Source organism: Vicia villosa, linkage group LG4, assembly GCF_029867415.1.
Source record: "Vicia villosa cultivar HV-30 ecotype Madison, WI linkage group LG4, Vvil1.0, whole genome shotgun sequence".
Taxonomy (NCBI): domain Eukaryota; kingdom Viridiplantae; phylum Streptophyta; class Magnoliopsida; order Fabales; family Fabaceae; genus Vicia; species Vicia villosa.
In genome coordinates this window covers 45,387,511-45,406,757 of record NC_081183.1, presented here as the reverse complement: position 1 = coordinate 45,406,757, position 19,247 = coordinate 45,387,511, and the positions used below count along the sequence as shown (strand labels likewise).

The 19,247-nt window shown below is 36.3% G+C and overlaps 1 long non-coding RNA gene across 1 annotated transcript; it reads right to left on the bottom strand.

Annotated features, from left to right (window-relative positions):
* Positions 1 to 5,327: 5,327 nt before the first annotated feature.
* On the bottom strand, positions 5,328 to 12,958 carry LOC131594774 (uncharacterized). Its single transcript, XR_009281523.1, has 2 exons — positions 7,265 to 12,958; positions 5,328 to 5,616 (listed from the first exon to the last, which is right to left on the bottom strand). It is a non-coding gene; the product is annotated as an uncharacterized LOC131594774 (long non-coding RNA).
* Between the last annotated feature and the right edge of the window lie 6,289 nt (positions 12,959 to 19,247).

The following is a 19,247-nucleotide window of genomic DNA, read 5'->3' as shown; positions in this document are numbered from 1 at the left end:
ACCTTTCCCCTCCCTCATTCTCTACATTTGAAACTTTTATCTCCCAAACTCTCTCAAACTCTCTAAACCCCAAATACACTTATACACTCTCAAACACTCGGCCTACATTGTCAACATCAAGTATCAAGACATTCCATCAAGTTCAAATCCTTATTTAATCGGTACGTTTTCGATATTTTGACTTATTTTAGAATATTTTAAAATCAAATTAGAGTATGATATTTAGGTGTAGAAATAATTGGATAGAATTAGAGATATTGCTTAGAGACAATGTAGGTTCTGTTTGTGGTTTATTTTGGATGATCTGTAACACCCCGTTAATTCTTGTTTATTAATTTAATTATTATTTTTTTTAATTAAATTATTAGAATTAATAATTTTTGGGAATTATTTGGAAAATGATGAAATATTGGCATTGGGCCTAGAGTGGTGGTTAGCAGTAAGGAGGTGTTAGCTAAGCAAGCCCATTATAATATTTTATTTTATTTTTCATAAAATAAAAGGAATTGGGAAAAAGGGAGGAGAAGAAAAGGAGACAGACTTTGAGAAAGGAAGAACACGTGAAAGAGAGAAGAGCCAAAGGGGAAGAAGACCTTCGAAGATTCGACTCTGAGGTAAGGGGGGATTCTTCGGGTTAGTAATCCTTATGCGATTGTAGGTAGTAGGATTGATTAGGATTGTTGTCTATTTCAATCGTACGTGTCGGGTTTGGGAATTTGTTAGGTTTTGATGAATTTGCATGAATTACATGATTCTGTTAATACTCGTGATATATGCTGTTAATACTTGTATAAAATTTGTCTGAAATATGTGATGATGTGAAATTTGATGGTATTTGGGTGCTATGTTCGTATGTACCTGAAATTGGGGAAATGGGATAGGGTAAATACTGTCAAAATAGTGAAATTGGCTGTGCAGGTACGTAGGAACCGGTTCCCATGTGGGACGAACCGGTTCCCCCTTATAAAAACAGAGAGGTGTGGATTCTGGGTTGTTGGGAACCGGTTCCCAGATAGGGACAACCCGGTTCCCCATAGTAAAAATCAGAGGCGTGTTTTTTGGAAGCTGCCAGGAACCGGTTCCCACGTAGGGACAACCCGGGTTCTGCAGCATATTTTCTAAAAATGTTTTATTTTTAAAAACCCATAACTTTTGATCCGAGTATCCGATTTATGTGCCGTTTTGGGCGTTGAGAAGCTAATTAGGTGCTTTATTTGATAACATGATAAAATGGGCAGTAGCCGACTTTACTTTAAAAACTCGAATTAATTGTTGATGAATTGAAACATGGTATATGTATACGTGCTCATTCATATGACTATTGATGCATGTATTTATGTTGGTGATAGGATTATGATATCCAATGAGTGATGTTGGTATATAACATGTCGTAAATGATACATGCTTTGTAACTTTACTGTTGAGTTGTTTTAGTAATTTATTACATGGTGTGCAATGATGATAGATGTAACGATGTATGATGATGGTGATGATTGATGATTGTGAATATTAATATGTTGTTAATATTAATATGTTGGTTATGGTGAACGTATGTGAATGATTGAATGATGCTTATACATGTACATACTTGTTGTGACGTTATTGGTACGAGGTGATAAGCGATGTTAAGCATCGGAATGATGATGATGTATGATGATGTAAGTATGTGTCATGTGTGCATTATTCATAAATCATTTGCATTGGAAGGATAATTCCCATTGTGCGGAGATTAGCGGGAAGTCATCGTGTGCCCATGTGGGGTGTGAGCGATGAGGCAGTAGTCGTATGCCCATGTGGGGTGTGAGCGACTAGAGGGCAGTATCAAAGAGAGAAGTCCTGTGAATGTGATTCACGAATTTTGGTACCACATGCATAGTGTCAGTTGAATCATATGCATTGGTTATAACATGATTGGATGAGATCCAGTGTTATGCCTTGATGTGTTTACATGATTGATGTATTAAGGAGTTGTTGTTAATATAACTTGATTATTTGATGGAATGAAGAGTTGTGGGCCGATGGCCAAATATGGTTGAATTGATGCTTGCTTATTGTAATAATTTCCGACTATATGTATGTTGGATGGATGATAATTGCTATGAGATTTTATTGCTTATGATTGTATAATGGTTATTAATTCGAATGAAACTCACCCTTACTTTGATGATTTCAGATTAAGGATGTAGCGGCGTCTTGATTGGGTGAAGATAGCTTGTAGGCTAGCCCGTAGTTCGTGTCGAGTCATGCTCTGATTGTAACACTGGGATCGATTAGTCTTAGCGTTACTTGTTATACATTGTTGCCATTTGGCTATGGATTTATGTATTGAGTATTTGTGTGGAGATGTTTCCTAATACTGTTGAATTAAGTTACGCTGTGTTAAATACATGTTTGATATTGGTTAATTTCTAATAAAGCATGACAATCGACTTGATGTTTTTATTTATTTTAATAATTGTAGCATCCTTGATGGGTTATTACTCTGATTATATTATATTTTCCGCAGGGGTTTAGAAGGGTGTTACAATAGTGGTATCAGAGCATGGTCGGTCGTTGTGACCAGAGTCTTGTTGTTAATTTTTCCTTTCGGTATGCGACATGTGTGTGAAACACTGTCGGTACTCAGTGTGTTTGTTATACCCCAAAATTTGCCCACATATTTTTCAAGAAAACTCCAATCTGAAAATTAAGAGTCTCATATAATCATGGATTTTTATTTCAACAAATATCCTGACATATGAAACACTTAGTTTTTAGAATTTTTCTTATACAGTAATTTGGCTTGCAGTTGAATTTATTCTTACGCAAACGCCAAATACTGTTTATTACTTCACACATGCTATTTATTTATTTACAGATAAATAGTACTGACACAATTGGTATAGAGTTAAATCTTTTTGCAGGCGCAGAATCAGGAAACTCAGACGGTACTGGTAACAAGTAGATTATTATTATCTTTTGTTTCCCACTAATTTTTGTACTATATTCCATTATTTTCAAAAATCTTTTCAAATCTCTTTTTCAAAAATCAAATCTCTCTTTTTTTTTTCCAACACTATCTCCACTTTCTTTCAAATCATACTTCCACTCAAATTTTCCTTTTGTACAGAATCACATCATTCCCCAACGTCTCTTTCCTTCTTTCCATTCTATAAATACCTCTCATTTTCTTCCATAAAATCTCACATCAAATTCCAACTCATCTTTCAAATTCCTATCTCATATCTATTTTCTCTTCTTCCCTGACAAGAATGGCAAAGTGGATAGAGACACTATTTCTTACAGTCATCACCATTGCTACGGTGATCATGACTTTCTTCTGCCTGCATAGTCCTGAAGAGTGTGGACTTGCAATGGTTGCACTCCCAATCATCTACATGTTATTGTTCATAGCATGGGTCATTAATCGTCATTCTTAAAATTTGCAGTATTTCTTATTTCTTAAATGTACCGTTTATTCGTCGTACTGTTCAATATAGTATGTAATATTTGTACTGTCAGTATTAAATGTTGTACTATTTGTCATAATATTGCTTAATTACTAAGATAATATTTTGTGTGTTTTCTGCCAGTCAAATATTCCTATTTCTGTGCATTAAATGATTTTCAGGGTTATTATCGGTAATTTTGCCCGCATACCGTAAATATTAGTTATTTATTATGTCTATGTTTTTTTGAACAAGTCATGTAAATAAACTTTCATTTTTCACATAAAACAAAAACAAAAACAACAAAAAAGAAAATTAACTTTGGCTGTTGATTTTTCACTCTAACTGCTACATCAATACCTGGACAGTCAGTTGACAGCCAAACTGCTGGCAGTACAATTCTCAGTGTTTTGTACCATCAATCAAATCAATCTTTCACAATTCAAAATTCCAAGATTTTTGTTCTAGAAGTCTTCTGAATATCACGCGATTAGCAGAGACTCAACACTGCACAAAAATCAGGTACGCTTAACTGTCTCCTACACAAACAGTCCCTAATCAGGGTTTTTCTTGTTTTTACAGGAGCAACAAGTTTTGAGAGCTCAAATGGATTTCATACACATCCATATATCTCAAAGTACCATCATACAAATTTTCAAACTTCAATTCATTCAGACGCACCGTCAGCAGCTCAAACAGTCAACAGACGACCCGTTTGACCAAAAAAGTCAACAGACAGTCAAAAATGAAATTTTTTGTCAAAGTCCATCTTTTGTCAAAGGATTCATCATTTGATCATTGGATGATCATAATTCATCAAGGAAAGATCAAAAATCAACAAAACCCTAAGATTCAAAATTAGGGTTTTTGCCTGAAAAGTCAACTCAACTTTGACTGGTCATAACTCTCTCATCCTTCATCCAAAAAATTCAAACCAAAGCTCATTTTGAAGGAAATTCAATTATCTTTCAAATGCAATTGATCCCATGGTCATTGCATTCACCATTTGAAAAATATGACCAAAGACATTACAGGTCATTTTCAAAGTCAACAAAAAGACACTTTTTTCAAAAGGACACACAAGGAGCTTCAAAAATCATTTTGACATGAGACCAAAGACATTGGTTAGAGGACTCTTTGAGGTTTCCAAAAAGTGTAAGATCTCCTTCATATGACAAAAATTGAAGGATTTACACCTTGTTAAAGTTGGCTAAATTTTGGAAAATGCATGAAACCAACATTGTTCAAAATTGCATTTTTTCCAAAAGGGGCCAAGTTTTTATGGTTCAAACATCTTTGCCATGTTACTATGGGCCTCCCACGACCAAGACTAAGCCCATACCTTTTTTTTATCCATTTTTGCATGATTTTATCTTACTTTAAGATTAAAATTAAAAGGAAAATGCATGGATAAAGGTTAGCTTACAAATCAAGCATGACTCACCTCAAAGAATCTTCATCTTTCTGCAGAGAATTGAAGGGCAAGGCAGGTAAGATGACTTGGTCAAGAATTCAAGCTTTTTTAATATTAAAAAATCAAAGTTTCAACAAAGGCAACTAAGACACATCTTAGCTTCAATTCTAAGCACACATAGCTTATAAATAAGCTATCATAGTTCAGCAAACAAAGGGAGACGAGTTCAGAAGCATCCATAAGCATATAACATACTTGTAACCACTTGTAATTTTCAAAGAAACTTGAAATTCGAATTTTAAGTTTCAGTCCATTTCAATATAAAATAAACATTCAAACATCATCTCTGAGCTACACTGAAACAATTCCAATCATTTCCAAGTCCTAAACTTCATTGAATCGAGCTATATAAAGCTGTAACACCCTTCTAAAACCCCCACGGAAAATATAATAAAAATTCAGAGTAAACATGAAATACAAGGATGTCACAACTTCTTTAACATAAAATACTATAGTCATTTGTCATGCCACACGAGGAACCATTTAACATAAATACAATTCATGTTCAACACAGCGGATTATAATTCATAACATTGCATAATCATCATCATTCATGCAAGTTCTCTAATACAATTATAAACAACAAAGACCGACATAATAACTCGTCTCTAAACTAGCGTTCCCCAGTGTTACATTCAGAGCATGACTCGACACGGACTAAGGGCTAGCCTATAAGCTATCTTCACCCAATCAAGACGCCGCTACATCCTTAATCTGAAATCATCAAAGTAAGGGTGAGTTTCATTCGAATTAATAAGCATTATGCAATCATAAGCAATAAAATCTCATAGTAATTATCATCCACTCAATCATACATATAATCAGAATTATTACAACAAGTAAACATCAATCCAACAATATTGGCCATCGGCCCACAACTCATCAATTATACTAATGATCAAGTTATATTAACAACATATTCTTAATACATCAATCATATAAACACACCAAGGCATAACACTGAATTCCATCCAATCATGTTATAACCAATGCATATGATTAAACTGACACTATGCATGTGGTACCATACATGGGATATACCCATCCAACTGATATCCTCATCACTGAGATACAGTTTAACCAGCACCGATTCCACACACAGAGAATCATGCTCACCAAATATCCAGCACCGATTCCACACACTGGGAATCATGCTCACCAAAATATCCAGCACCGATTCCACACACTGGGAATCATGCCCACCAAAATATCCAGCACCGATTCCACACACTGGGAATCATGCCCACCGTTTTGATCCACTTTCATCACCGGGATCCATCACCAAAAATGTATGCCAATGAATGCAACATATAACATGCTTACAACATCACCAATCCGATGTAACACATCGTCTCATTATCATCACCAAATCATCACCAATAAGCATGTATATATTCTTAGCATTCATACAAACATATCACACATACATTCACCATAGTTCACATGTTAATATTAACAGTATATTAACATTCATAATTCATCAATCATCACCACGTTCATACATCGTTACATCTAACATCATTGCACACAATGTAACCAATTATCAAAACAACCCAACAACATAATCACAAAATATGTATTCATTTACGACATGTTATAAACCAACATCACCCAATAAATATCACAATCTCATCACCAATACAGAACATGCATCAATAGTCATATATATAAGCACATATACATATACTATCTTTCAATTCATTAATAATTAAATCGAGTTTAAAAAGTAAAGTTGGCTATTGCCCATTTTATCAATTCATCAGATAAAGCATCTCACTAGCTTCACAACGCCCAAAACGGCACATAAATCGGATACTCGGATCAAAAGTTATGAGTTTTCAAAGATAAAACATTTTTAGAAAAAGTGCTGCAGGAACGGGGTTGTCCCTACGTGGGAACCGGTTCCTGGCAGCTTCAAAGTCACGTCTCTGATTTTTACTATGGGGAACCGGGTTGTCCCTACATGGGAACCGGTTCCCAGCTACCCAGAACCCATATTTCTCTGTTTTTACAAGGGGGAACCGGTTCGTCCCACATGGGAACCGGTTCCTACGTACCTGCACAGCAAAAATCACCATTTTGACAGCATTTACCATATCCCAATACCCCAATTTCAGGTACATACGAACATACACACAATTATCATTGTTTTTCACACAATTACACATTTCAAACAAGTTATTGACATGTATTAACATCATATATCACAAGTATCAACAAAATCATGCCAATTCATACAAGATTATCAAAACCTAACAAAATTCCCAAACCCGACACGTACGATTGAACTAGACAACAATCCTAATCAATCATACTACCTACAATCACATAAGGAATACTAACCCGAAGAATCCCCCCTTACCTCAGAGTCGAATCTTCGAAGTTCTCTTCCCCTTTGGCTCTTCTCACTTTCACGTGTTCTCCTTTCTTCAGACTCAGTTCCTGCTTCTCCTTCCTCTTTTCCCCAAATTCCTTATTTTATGAAAAATAAAATAATTATTATAATGGGCTTGCTTAGTCAACACCCCCTCTTCTGCTAATCACCACTCTAGGCCCAAATGTCAATATTTCATCATTTTCCAAATAATTCCAAATAAAAATACTAAAATTCCAATTATTTAATTTAAATCCAAATTAAATTAATAAACTGAAATTATGGGGTGTTACAACTCTCCCCCACTAAAAGAGTTTTCGTCCTCGAAAACATACTTCAAGTAAAGTCCCAGATAAGAGTACTTCATTTGACTCTCTCCCATTCTCCGTTAACACCTTCTTAGTCGAGTCTCAAAATTCATCTGACATAACCAACACCAGCATATCTCATGCATTCAATCTCCGCCCTTACTTCGCATCTGACCATCCCAGGGTATACCACTCGCTATACTCCAACGATTAACGACAATGAAACTTCGAGGTACGATCCATACAATACACTCAACAACTGAATAATACAATTACATAATCCATGGTATGATCGCAACTGATCAACACTGTAGTAATGGATTCCATTTACTCACGTACCAACCTTAGGCACACTCTTGCAATTGAGCGATAAAGTAATACTTACACTTACTCAAAGCAAATTCCCGAGTTACTTCATCTATTAAAAACATTCCCACTATCGGAACAAGCACACATCAGTAGTTATAATTACATAGCTCATTATCCTCAATATACCATTGCTTACAAGGTAGCTCAATTGAGTCCCACTCTCCACTAAGAATCAGATTAACTTCGTCCTTCGCAGAGTATAATTCCACATTATATTCATAAATTTACATAACACCTTACAACAGTACAAAATTATTATGGCATTACATAGTATCAACTCGTTGTCTTAACATTCTTCGAACACATACTCATTAACTACATTCAACCATAATAGGATATCCATCATCTCGGCAATTATTCAAAAGGTCATAATCCTTTGGCACGACATCCTCACGTCCACGAGATTCTAAACCCAACATATAGATAAACACATATTCTCCATGTAGAACCCCGACATATTAATTCTCACTACTCACGAGTAGCACTCATAACACCACTTTACATCATACTTTCGCTGTACGACTACGACTACTCGTCTTAAGTCACCGTCCAATACTTTGCACTCCTTCATATTCACTTCCTCATAAGTTCCCACAATATGGTGAGTGGTTATTCTCACCTCTCAACCTTCACCACATCTTATACCATTAAGGTAACAAGCAATCTCATACTATCTATATGACTCCGCCTACTATCAACAAGAGATTAAGGGTGATCAAGTCCTCAATTTGTCAATAGATAGCCGACAATCATGTTTAAGCATAAACCGTTGTTACTACATAATAGTGTCCTTCCTGAGTTTATACTCAACTCATTAACATTGTCTAATTCTCTACGGTGTCCTTCTTCTAGAATTCTCAACCCGGTAGCATCTTGAACGCAAACGCGACTTCTAGACCTCATTACACCATCCTCGTTAATTCTGAATTCGCCGTCTTTACCTTTGTAATCCAAGGTCGACTTATCGATCAACTCAACATCAGCTTTCTGACTTTCTCTATTCTCGTCAGGAATACCATTAGTCAGTTTCAGTATACCCAATCTAACATTATTAGGAGCACTTTCACATACCAAACTTAATTCTCTGAATTGTTCAATTAAATCCAACTCTTTCACCATCAGCATCGACATTTTTAGAGGCAACCTCGAACCATACCAATAATGTTACTGCAACTTCAAACAAACCATGGCTGCCAATTCTAAATCATGAGTCAGATAATTCCTTTCCTGCGCTTTCAATCGTCTCGACGCATAAGTTACTACTTACTGGTTTTACATCAATACACCATCCAAACCCATCAACGACGCATCACAATATACCACAAATGGTTCCAAAGTCTATTTCACTTTTTCTACTGATTCCTTCATCACTCAAATCCATCAATATTTAAATCATCTTTATCCGCTTATTTATTAAGGACATATTCTACTCGACTTCGTTCCGAACAATCGCGGTAATAAGCATTCCTATTTCAACACTGGTCTAGGCTTCTTTATCCAACATCATAATATCTCCTCATAGGACCACTCTACTGTATTTATAACTCTTCCACAAGTTATAACATAATCTCACCTCTTCGTAGTCTCAAACGACACCCTAATCCGATACTCAAAGTTCAAGATATGAATGTTTCCAACCGTTACCCAAGATACAATACCGATACCATGCAACGAAACTCTATACGACATCTCCAAAACTTCTCAATTGGCACATTTAATCTCTAAGATTGCTTCTCAACAAGCCTCCTCATTATTCCTTTATTCTGTTTAACTCTGACACTGACATCCCATGCCGCACCAACGAACAATCTAGTTCTAAGGACAAGTGTAACCGTAACTTCACCTCTTTCTAACATCATCCTAACACAATTAAATATGTTACAGCTGCTGCAACCATTTTTATAACAAGGTTCATCTCGTTAGCTTTCCGACGCTTCAAACGGAACTCAAATCGGATGTCCAGAACTCCAGTTATGAATTTTCGAAGTTTCATAACGATTCAGCAATCTTCCTGCGATTTGCTTACGAAAATTCTGCTCCAGAACTCATCCTCTTCAAATTAATCTCATTATTAACATCATCTTATCACATCTCTTCGCTTCCAAACTTCTTATAACTTAAACAACACATTTCATCGCTGAAGTTCGATTTCTGCAACATCCTGAAACCAAATTCGTGTACGCCATCATCAACCTTCTTATCCTTGAGATCATATTCGTCTCTTTGCATTACTCGCACTTCGAAACTTTCTCAACAACATCGATAACCTCTCCCATCATCTCAATTACTTACTAGTAATCCTACGACAAGGTCTACGACAATACTTCTTTTAATCACTGCTTCAACAACAACCTTTTACATAGGGCTACTCATACAACAACATCGCAGTACGTCAGTAGCACTTGAGGCATCACAACTTCCAAATTCCATTTCTCAGAAATAACCATCATCTACTCCGAGACACTCCGACTGAACAACAACCACGGTCTTCAGTCCATGTCACCTTCGCTTCAGAAAGCAATAACTCCACACTCTTGTACTACTGCCCCACGCATCTCTCTAACATCTTGCATCTGAGACATATCCGAGAAGCATGACTTCTCCCCCACTAGTTTCAATCCCACTTCTGCAAGCAAACATTTAGAACACACTGAGTACCGACAGTGTTTCACACACATGTCGCATACCGAAAGGAAATTAACAACAAGACTCTGGTCGCAAGGACCGACAATGCTCTGATACCACTATTGTAACACCCTTCTAAAACCCCCACGGAAAATATAATAAAAATTCAGAGTAAACATGAAATACAAGGATGTCACAACTTCTTTAACATAAAATACTATAGTCATTTGTCATGCCACACGAGGAACCATTTAACATAAATACAATTCATGTTCAACACAGCGGATTATAATTCATAACATTGCATAATCATCATCATTCATGCAAGTTCTCTAATACAATTATAAACAACAAAGACCGACATAATAACTCGTCTCTAAACTAGCGTTCCCCAGTGTTACATTCAGAGCATGACTCGACACGGACTAAGGGCTAGCCTATAAGCTATCTTCACCCAATCAAGACGCCGCTACATCCTTAATCTGAAATCATCAAAGTAAGGGTGAGTTTCATTCGAATTAATAAGCATTATGCAATCATAAGCAATAAAATCTCATAGTAATTATCATCCACTCAATCATACATATAATCAGAATTATTACAACAAGTAAACATCAATCCAACAATATTGGCCATCGGCCCACAACTCATCAATTATACTAATGATCAAGTTATATTAACAACATATTCTTAATACATCAATCATATAAACACACCAAGGCATAACACTGAATTCCATCCAATCATGTTATAACCAATGCATATGATTAAACTGACACTATGCATGTGGTACCATACATGGGATATACCCATCCAACTGATATCCTCATCACTGAGATACAGTTTAACCAGCACCGATTCCACACACAGAGAATCATGCTCACCAAATATCCAGCACCGATTCCACACACTGGGAATCATGCTCACCAAAATATCCAGCACCGATTCCACACACTGGGAATCATGCCCACCAAAATATCCAGCACCGATTCCACACACTGGGAATCATGCCCACCGTTTTGATCCACTTTCATCACCGGGATCCATCACCAAAAATGTATGCCAATGAATGCAACATATAACATGCTTACAACATCACCAATCCGATGTAACACATCGTCTCATTATCATCACCAAATCATCACCAATAAGCATGTATATATTCTTAGCATTCATACAAACATATCACACATACATTCACCACAGTTCACATGTTAATATTAACAGTATATTAACATTCATAATTCATCAATCATCACCACGTTCATACATCGTTACATCTAACATCATTGCACACAATGTAACCAATTATCAAAACAACCCAACAACATAATCACAAAATATGTATTCATTTACGACATGTTATAAACCAACATCACCCAATAAATATCACAATCTCATCACCAATACAGAACATGCATCAATAGTCATATATATAAGCACATATACATATACTATCTTTCAATTCATTAATAATTAAATCGAGTTTAAAAAGTAAAGTTGGCTATTGCCCATTTTATCAATTCATCAGATAAAGCATCTCACTAGCTTCACAACGCCCAAAACGGCACATAAATCGGATACTCGGATCAAAAGTTATGAGTTTTCAAAGATAAAACATTTTTAGAAAAAGTGCTGCAGGAACGGGGTTGTCCCTACGTGGGAACCGGTTCCTGGCAGCTTCAAAGTCACGTCTCTGATTTTTACTATGGGGAACCGGGTTGTCCCTACATGGGAACCGGTTCCCAGCTACCCAGAACCCATATTTCTCTGTTTTTACAAGGGGGAACCGGTTCGTCCCACATGGGAACCGGTTCCTACGTACCTGCACAGCAAAAATCACCATTTTGACAGCATTTACCATATCCCAATACCCCAATTTCAGGTACATACGAACATACACACAATTATCATTGTTTTTCACACAATTACACATTTCAAACAAGTTATTGACATGTATTAACATCATATATCACAAGTATCAACAAAATCATGCCAATTCATACAAGATTATCAAAACCTAACAAAATTCCCAAACCCGACACGTACGATTGAACTAGACAACAATCCTAATCAATCATACTACCTACAATCACATAAGGAATACTAACCCGAAGAATCCCCCCTTACCTCAGAGTCGAATCTTCGAAGTTCTCTTCCCCTTTGGCTCTTCTCACTTTCACGTGTTCTCCTTTCTTCAGACTCAGTTCCTGCTTCTCCTTCCTCTTTTCCCCAAATTCCTTATTTTATGAAAAATAAAATAATTATTATAATGGGCTTGCTTAGTCAACACCCCCTCTTCTGCTAATCACCACTCTAGGCCCAAATGTCAATATTTCATCATTTTCCAAATAATTCCAAATAAAAATACTAAAATTCCAATTATTTAATTTAAATCCAAATTAAATTAATAAACTGAAATTATGGGGTCAAGAATTCAAGCTTTTTTAATATTAAAAAATCAAAGTTTCAACAAAGGCAACTAAGACACATCTTAGCTTCAATTCTAAGCACACATAGCTTATAAATAAGCTATCATAGTTCAGCAAACAAAGGGAGACGAGTTCAGAAGCATCCATAAGCATATAACATACTTGTAACCACTTGTAATTTTCAAAGAAACTTGAAATTCGAATTTTAAGTTTCAGTCCATTTCAATATAAAATAAGCATTCAAACATCATCTCTGAGCTACACTGAAACAATTCCAATCATTTCCAAGTCCTAAACTTCATTGAATCGAGCTATATAAAGCCACGGTTTATTCAAACTAAAACCAACTTATATCTCATAACTCACGCATATTTAACAAGATGTAGATGCATAATTGTGTTTGGTTTGAAGCTCTGGTCGTTTCTGGAGCTTCAATTGGACTTTAATGGCTGTTTGTAGCATATACCATTTTAGGGTTTGCTTAGTTCAAAATTAGGGTTCTTCATTAGGGCCAAAATTAAGCAAAATTAAGGACATGGTTAAATTCAGCGGAACAAGACGAATCGAATGGTACCATTGCGCCAAATTTATTTGCTTGTTTACCCCTATTCGTTATTTTGCAGATTTAGGGTTCACTTATTATAGCGCTTTTTTACAAAAGCGCTGTTGAAAGCCCTGGCTGAAGGTTGAAGACGAAGACGTGTCTTCCTCCTATTGGATGGCACGCGCGCGCAGGTTTTAAATTTTCTCTAATTCTGTGCCTTGCAGGTATAACGTGTGCCATGTGCCTCAATTTCTGGACCACCTGATTTCATTTAATGAGTCATCCAACGCTCCAGATCACGTGTGCACATCATACTCCCTCAATCAAACCACACAGGATCAGTATCCTTTTATTTTCTATTTTATTTTCTATTTTATTTTAATTTCTTTGATAAATTAAGTAAAAATAGTTTTAAAAATCCAAAAAATACACAAAAAATATTTTTAGACTTCTAAAATAATATATTATTTTCTGAAATAAAAATATTTTATTTTTCTTCAAAATTTCAATATTTTGCATAATTAATTAGTATATATTTATATATTTGCTTTTTAATTATTCTAACCAATCAAAAAATCATAAAAAAAATTGTTCTTTATATTAAATATTGTTTATATATTATAAAATAATTTTGTACATATTTTGAATAATTTTCTTTTTAAGTTTTAATTATTTGTATAATTATTTGCATAATTATGTTTTAATTAACTTAAATCAATTTCAAATCAATTCCAAAAATTCCAAAAAAATTAGTTTTGTTTTAAAATTAATTGACAAATATTTTGTACATATTTTTGAACTTATTTCTAGGTTTAAATCTATTTTCATCTTTTTTCTTCATTTTAATTTAATTAATCATGCATTAATTATAATTAAAATCAATCATAAAAAATCCAAAAACATGCCTTTTATTTTTTTGCAATTTAAATTCCTAGATAAATGTATAGGATGTCAAATTCATGTAAATAGGTTTAGTTTACATTTCCTGCACAATCGATGTAATAGCGTAGATTTACTTTCCGCACTTTACATTTCCGCATTTTAATTTCCCGCATATATATAAACTGCGTGTATGTCAAAGATAAAATTGAACCGTTAGATCACTAACTTCAAAGATAAATATCTGAATCCAATCACAATCACACTTGCACCTCTTCAGGTAATACCCTTCTCATTCTTTCAAAATCAAAGTCAAATTCTACTGTTTTGAGTACAAAATCGAACCTTGCGTTTATATCCGGTGAAAGGATAGATTTTTAAAGGAAATAGGATAAAGACCTTACAACTCAGGGTAGACCTCCTAGTTTGCTTGCTCAAATCAAAACAAACAAAATTCTCATACATTGTTGATTTTTCAAAACTTTCAAAAAAGGCAATACTTTGTATATATCCAAACACGGATTATTACAAAGTTAAAGTTCTTTTCAAAAAAAAACATCTTTCGAAAGATAAACAAGCATTTTGTATACATCCACACACGGATCATTACAAAATTCAATTTACAAAAGTATTTGGAAACACATATGAGCAATTTCAGAGCAATTGAAAAGTGATCGAAAAACAAGTGAGCTAAGCAAACTTAAGAGCCCATGGATAACCATGGATACAAAGGGTGCTAATACCTTCCCTTTGTATAACCTACCCCCTTACCCATAATTTCTTAAAGGTCTTTTTTCTGTGTCTTTTATAAACCTTTCCTTAATTGGATAAAATAAAAGGTCGGTGGCGACTCTGTGATATTTTCAGAAATGCGAAAGCATTAAGCAATAAAAAAGACTCAGTTCACGTATCTCTACAGATCAGAGGTATGGCCCGGGATTAAAAAATCGGAGGTCCACAGAACTGGCGACTCTGATGGGGATTTACTTTCAAAAACAAAATGTTTTCAAAAGGGGTTACCTTAAGAGAATAGATCACTTCGATGTTTTCAATTGTTTGACTTGATTGCTCTATTTTTCAAAGGTTTGCTTGGGTATTTTGCTTGTGTGAAAGATTCTAACCCGAATCTCGAGATACCTTAAGTATATGACAATAGACCAAGGAAACTGTACGGCATGTACCGATACGGTTGATCGGGTAGTCATCGTTAGTGTGATACTTTGGTTTATACTGATGTCCCTTGAAAACGATCAAGGAGTATATTAGGCTTCCGAAATGTCATTAAACACTAATTTGTCTTAGAACCTTTTTAGTTGAACTTGACTTGTGGCCTATTAAGTGGCTAGCTTTGAAATTGATCGAAGTTAGTTATCCTCGAGGAATATTTTGATCGGCCACTCGAGCGCCGTATTGAGATGTTACTTCCAAGGATCATAGAACCCGAATACTATTCTAGGACAGGTTTTAACCAACTCAACTTCAGTGGGGAGGGTATCACCTATCAGCTCCATGCAAGCCTTTAAACCTAAGGCTATTGTTTGATTTGTTTTTGTGTGCCACATGTTTGCATCATAAGCATATCATTTTTGCACCAAACACTTCAAGGATCAAAGAGTTTACCTTTGTTTTTGCAGGTAATGGCTCCCGCCACCAAAGATTACATCCGAATCAACATCTCAACGGTACCATCTGAGCTAAAAGACTTGGTGTCAGAATTCCCCAGGAATGTTCAATTCACTGAAAAGCATGGTCACCTACTCCATTTGGTTACCTCAAAATTTGAAGAAGACATGATACGGGTCCTGTTCCAGTTCTTTGACCCTGAACATCATTGCTTTACCTTTCCTGATTACCAGTTGGTACCCACTTTGGAAGAATTCTCTGAACTAATGGGATTGCCTGTTCGAAATCAATTACCTTTCACTGGTTTAGAAAGGATTCCAAAACCTGAAGTCATTGCTGCTGCTTTACATCTGCGGAAATCAGAAATCGAGTCCAATTGGGAAACAAAGAGTGGAGTTAAGGGTTTGCTTGCCAAGTTCTTGTTGGAAAAGGCTCGACTACTGCTAGAAAACAAAAGTTATCCAGCTTTTGAGGAAGTTATGGCACTTTTGATCTATGGGTTGGTTTTATTCCCTAATCCCGACCAGTTCATAAGTGTACACATCATCAACCTTTTCCTAATCCGTAACCCGGTACCAACCTTGCTGGGAGACATTCTACATTCTCTACACACTCGTACCATGAAGAAACGAGGAACTCTCATGTGCTGTATACCACTACTGGCTAGGTGGTTTACATTTCATCTTCCCCGATCAGTGTTGAGAAATGAACAAAGAATGCATTGGTCTCACAGGATTATGTCTTTGTCTCATTCAGATATCCGGTGGAACAACTTCTTTCAAAGAGACATTACTATCATTGATCATTGTGGAGAGTACCCTAATGTGCCACTCCTTGGCATCAAAGGAGGTATCACTTACAATCCCTCTTTAGCTCTACGCCAATTCGGATATGCAAGGAGCAACGGTCCTCATGACATGATTATCCATGGCATTGTGTTTGATTACGAGAATGATTCTCATAGACACCGACGAAGGTTCATACATGCATGGGGCAGTGTCTATAGAATAGAAAGCAAAACTCTGGGGCAATGGAATTCTATTCCTATGGAACCTTACCTCAGATGGGTCCGCACTCATGCTCAGAAACTCCTTATACCATATCCTGCTTTTCTACCTGTGACTATTGAACCAAAGGTCGAAGGATATGAACCTCAAGTTATTCTACACCCGGACATGCCAACTGACCTAGAAGAGTTGCAAAAATCTTGGGTTCAACTCAAAGAGGAAAGAGACACCTTCAAATCATACTGTCAAGACTATGAGAGAAGGATATTGGAGCTCACCGGACAGCTTCAAGAAGAACGGCAGATCAACACATTCCTGGGGGCAAAGAGAAAGCGTCCACGGGAGACCTGAAGGATCATTTATTTTATTTCTGTCTTGTAAGCCCAAATGAGGCAAAGAAAAAAGAAGCAAAAAAAAAAAAAAGAGAAATAAATTGATTAACTAACGTTTGTTTCTTCTTTAACAAATCTAAACTCTAAGATCCTTGAAACATTGCACACACATTTCATTTCATGCATTGCATATACATTTCATACATTGCATTCATATACATTGCACATACATTTCATACATTGCATACACATGGCATCCAGTCATACACATTTCATAACAGGTTCACATGACGGATTTCTCATCTCCTCGCTGTTTATTTCAGTCAGAAGAGATGGAATCCGAGGCAAGCATCAAGAATCTCGAAGCACAGAATGCCCAAGTTCAAGTGGCAATTCTGGAACTGGCAAAGGGGCAGCAAGAACTGAAAGCCCTGATAATCAAGAAGAAAAAGAAGCCCAAAGGATCTGTAGGTGTGAGTCACCTGAGAAGAAAGATCAAAATCCCAGTCAAAAAGTTCACAAAGCCACTGATCCCTGAAACAGTTGGTGATGATGAACAAGAAGACAATCAAAGCAACCAGGGTTCTGCTAAACCCTCTCTCTCTTCAAATGAAGAAAATGATCATTCTGGGGACGAACCGGATGATGAAAAATACCAACAGCTGGAAGACCGTATGAAAGCTATGGAGATACAAAAAATACCTGGCTTAGATTTCAATGATCTGGGGCTCATCTCGGATGTTGTTATCCCTCCAAAATTCAAAGTTCCTGTCTTCGCAAAATATGATGGAGTTTCCTGCCCGAAACTACATCTGAGATCCTATGTGAGGAAGATACAACCTCATACAACAGATAACAAATTGTGGATTCACTTCTTCCAAGAAAGTCTGTCGGGTACACAACTTGAATGGTATTACCAGCTGGAAAATACCAAGGTTCATACTTGGGAAGAATTAGCTGCTGCTTTTTACAAACAGTACCAATACAATGCTGATCTTGCACCAACCCGTACTCAACTAAGGGGCATGTCTATGGGACCAAAAGAAAGTTTCAAAGGATATGCACAAAAATGGAGAGATATGGCTGGAAGGGTTCAACCACCCTTATCTGATCGCGAACTAGTTGACATGTTCATGGGCACTTTAACTGGCCCTTTCTATAGCCATTTGCTGGGAAGTTCATCATCAGGTTTCACTGACCTGATACTGACCGGAGAACGTGTCGAAAGTGGCATTCAAAATGGAAAAATTCAAATAGGTTCCTTCTCTGGTACTACAAAAAGGCCCATCAGCGGGAGAAATGAGGTCAATGCAACACAAATTCAAAAAAGTCACAAAAATGAGCAGCATCAATCTGTAGGGGCAGTTCTGATCTCCGCATCTGCACCTCAAAAAGATCAACAGCCAAAATATACGCATCGACCAGATGCACCAAGAAGAAATTTCACCAAAATCAACATGCCAATCTCTCAGGCATTGCAGCACTTGCTAAAAGCAGATCTGATCACCTTAAGAGGTCCTCCAAAGAATGTCAACACTTCCTCTCCGAATTATCGCCCTGATGCGACATGTGCATATCACTCAAACTGTCCAGGACATGACGCAGATCACTGCTGGGACCTGAAAAATAAAATACAAGATATGATAGATGCTGGTGAAATTGAGTTCGATCCTCCAGAAACTCCAAATGTCATCACTGCACCTATGCCAAAGCATGACAAAACTGTTAACGCTATCCTGGACACTATTTACATCTATAATGTGAACGAGTTATCAACTCCACTCTGCGAAGTCAAAGGAAAGCTAATCTGAGCTGGTTACTTCCCAGGATGTGACCCCGACTGCTTTTATTG